This window comes from Rhamphochromis sp. 'chilingali', assembly GCF_963969265.1.
Source record: "Rhamphochromis sp. 'chilingali' genome assembly, chromosome: 8".
Lineage (NCBI taxonomy): Eukaryota > Metazoa > Chordata > Actinopteri > Cichliformes > Cichlidae > Rhamphochromis > Rhamphochromis sp. 'chilingali'.
In genome coordinates this window covers 30364587-30368251 of record NC_137935.1, presented here as the reverse complement: position 1 = coordinate 30368251, position 3665 = coordinate 30364587, and the positions used below count along the sequence as shown (strand labels likewise).

At 41.0% G+C, this 3665-nt stretch overlaps 1 long non-coding RNA gene across 1 annotated transcript; it reads right to left on the bottom strand.

Annotated features, from left to right (window-relative positions):
- On the bottom strand, positions 1-1965 carry LOC308401405. The gene is made up of 2 exons (XR_013972564.1): positions 1161-1965; positions 1-778 (listed from the first exon to the last, which is right to left on the bottom strand). It is a non-coding gene; the product is annotated as an uncharacterized lncRNA (long non-coding RNA).
- Positions 1966-3665: the final 1700 nt, after the last annotated feature.

Sequence of the window (3665 nt, the reverse complement as noted above, 5' to 3'; positions counted from 1 at the left end):
CAAGATTAAATATTTTATTTATTTATCAAAGATACATAATTACACATTGATACAATGAATAAGGTGTCTATAAAAATTACACATGGTGTAAGAAAAACATTATAACATACAAATAAGTGTTTTAAGATAATCTGACATACTTTAAAAGCATAAGAATAAAAGTTTTTTTTTTTTTTTAAATCATGTTCTTTGATGATCACATTACATGTATCACATTTTTTAAAGCATAACGTAGGGTGTTCACAAAAACAGTTTTATGATTACTTTTTCCACAGTGCTTGTATGCCTCTTGCAAAACTATGTACTTATCACCATATGACATAATAACTCACGATTATGCAAGACCAGCCATGAAATGTCCGTCGCTTCATTACAATCATTTGTCCCCGCTGCTGCCCTCAGACCCAGTCTTCTGTACTGTGGGGTAAAATTGCTTTTTTGGTGGTTCATAAAAAATATCTCAAAAAGCGATGTTAGTGAGGGGACCAGAAACACTGGGTTGCAGAGCAGTTGGTAAGGACTTGTATATTTCTGGAGAGTCTGCAAAAGCTGTCTTGCTCGTGCTCCTGATTGGATATGTGGAGCCCGGCTCTGATATCTCACTGGTGGCAGCTAAAGGTAGGCATGCCTTGGAGGCGGAGTTGGTCTCGGGCGCAATCTTTCAAACGAGCCTCACGGCATTTCAGGCAACCTCAGGCCGGAAACAACATCCGGTCACTCGCGGTCAAAATCCACGCAGAGCTGGTGTTTCGCAGGGATCAGGTTAACACATCTGGGTCTAAAAATATAAAGAAAAACAAAAAGAGTTTTAAAACACGCAAACTAGCAAAATATCAAAGGAGCATAACATAACAATAACAAGATGATATGAGATACCCGATGAGGCCATGATAGGTGATGTAGACATGTAATGTATAAACTTTTACGGGAGTTAAAAGTGGAGCTTATATATATTTTAAAGTGTATTGTACGTGGGATAGGCTCCAGCGCACCGCACGAGCCTGAGAAAAGGATAAGTGGAGGCGAATGGATGGATGGATGGTGTATTGTACCTGTTACAAACCATTGTGATATTTATTTATTTTTTTAAATGAAAGGATTGACAGAATGGTAAAAAGGAAAATGCAAAAATGTAGTTAGAGAGGAAGATTAACACTTACCGAATGATATGCGGATAAGGAAAGAGACGCAAGTTGCTGTTGAAATCGGCCGCTCCCTATGCGAACTCGCAAGCAGTCTGAGCGGTTCCAGTTGTTGATATGGCTGAAGGCAGGGGTCTTCTGGGAGCTCGGGGGTAGTCTTAACCTGAGCGGGAGATCATAAAAATCGGACCTGGAGCGGATTGGCTAACCGGGGTGCGAAGGGAGCGGTGCAATAGTTATGTGATTGGCAGCGGGGCGAAGTAAGGGGGGGAGTTGGTCTCCGGCGCAAATTTCGAACGAGGTAAGCAGCGCATTCGGGAGCAGAGCGGGGAGCGAACAAGCAGGAAAAAATTGTGCTCTGCAAGAAGTTGTGGATCGGAGATTAAGAGCGAGGTAGAACTTAGAGTGTGGGTTGAATTTTAGAGCTTGCTAGTAAGAGGAGCTTTCCCAATGTTTTTGGATTATAGCGCTTTTTTTTTTTTGGGAATAGAGGGGTAGCTAACAAGTTATTCTAGGGTTTTGGAGAAATCGCGGAGAAATTTTTAAAAGGAGTTTTGGCTTTGTTTGGCTGAGCATGAAGGGAGCCGCGGGGCGCTGAATTTGAGAAAAAAGACTAAGGATTTTTTCAGGATTTTCCCTGTTATCGAATATAAGGTTTTGGGAATAGAGGGGTAGCTAACAAGTTATTCTAGGGGTTTGGAGAAATCGCGGAGAAATTTTTAAAAGGAGTTTTGGCTTTGTTTGGCTGAGCATGAAGGGAGCCGCGGGGCGCTGAATTTGAGAAAAAAGACTAAGGATTTTTTCAGGATTTTCCCTGTTATCGAATATAAGGTTTTGGGAATAGGGGGGGTACCCTAACAAGTTATTGTAGGGTTTTGGAGAAATCGCGGAGGGTTTTTTAAGGAGTTTTCCCTGCTTATGTATCTAAGGAGGGTTAGGGGATCGCGAGTTTTTTCTGAGTATGAGTTTTATTCTAAATCTACAAATGCATATAAATCTAAATAAAGTTTTCCCCCAAGGCATGCAGCATGTGTTTGTGGCCATACTGAACGTTACAAAAGCACAAGTTTAACTAAACAATTTTAATATGGTTTAATACATTTTTAAACACATGAGCACGGAGCCCGAGAGAGCACGGTCCGGAGACACGGGCGCGCCCCCGCGCGCCCAGACACACAGCCTCGGGCGCGCGCGGGCGCGCGCACACACACTGACCCGCCACCAGATGGCGTTTTTTGAGCATAAAAAAATAAAAATAAAAATTTAATTGCTTAAAGAAATAAAAGAATGCTATTTTGATATATAAGAAACTTTCTAAATAATCAATTATATTTTTATGAATATCATATTTTTATGAATATCATATTTTTATTACTTAATTACTTCCTACTTCCGGCGCTCATGAATAATTTAATTACTTCCGGACTTCCGGCGCTCATGAATAATTTAATTACTTCCGGACTTCCGGAGCTCATGAATAATTTAATTACTTCTGGAGCTCCGGAAGTAACCTGTCACTTTTTTTGACGAAAGGGGTATAATATCACTCTCTCACACTGGACCTCGTTTTTACTTTAGGTTTAAACATTGATTTTATTTGTACCGAGGACATTTTTTGTCATGGTCCGCGGCCCGGCGTCCGGGGTGCTGTTGGGATGCCCACGCCCACGGGCGTGGCTGCTAACCCCACACCTGCATCCCATCCCAGGCGATGGCCTTTTTAAACTTGCTTTTGGTTGATTTTTATTTTTAGGTTTTAGCTTCTGTGAAGCACTTTGTGATTTTTATCTTGAAAGGTGCTATATAAATAAAGTTTTACTTACTTACTTACTTACAATATGTGCTGTTGTTTATCTGAGGTTGTATTTTTCATTTGAGGTTATTTTCTTGTCTTTTCCTTTTTATTATTATGTCTCGATTGAAAAACCTTCGAATTGAAAGCGAGGGTTCTTTCTTTCTACCATAGCTGTTATTAAAAATTACTGTATATTTTAATTAAAACATTAACCCATTTTAATTAAAACACGAACATTTAAATGATCTCTAACCCTTAATAGATTTTCTTTGAGGCTGGGAACTAAAGTGACAGAAAAGAAGGAAAGACAACATTTATTGGGTGAGTTTGTTGGTCTTATATCGAGATATTACCATTTTCATTCAAGATTCTTCAGCATGATGGCAGTTGTGTCAAGGACAGCAACAATGAAAATCAGATGTACTGAACTGACCTACAAATAGATGGATCCTTGGGCGGTAAAAAAGGGCCCTTTGCATATTAATCAGCAAGATAGACAGAGAGTGCATAAAGATTAAAGATTGCATTGAGCAATAAGTTAGCCCGTGGGCACGCCACTGCAACCCCCTCTGACCTCTGCTCCGTAGCTGCGGGGTGACCTCTCCTTTGGGGCTCTACTCAGCTCTTCCCAGGAGGGTGGCACGGTTCCCCCCCTTTGGTGGTCCTCCTCGGGTCCTTGTACTCTGGGGCCTCTGGATATCTGGGGCCTGGATCTCCTCCATACCTGC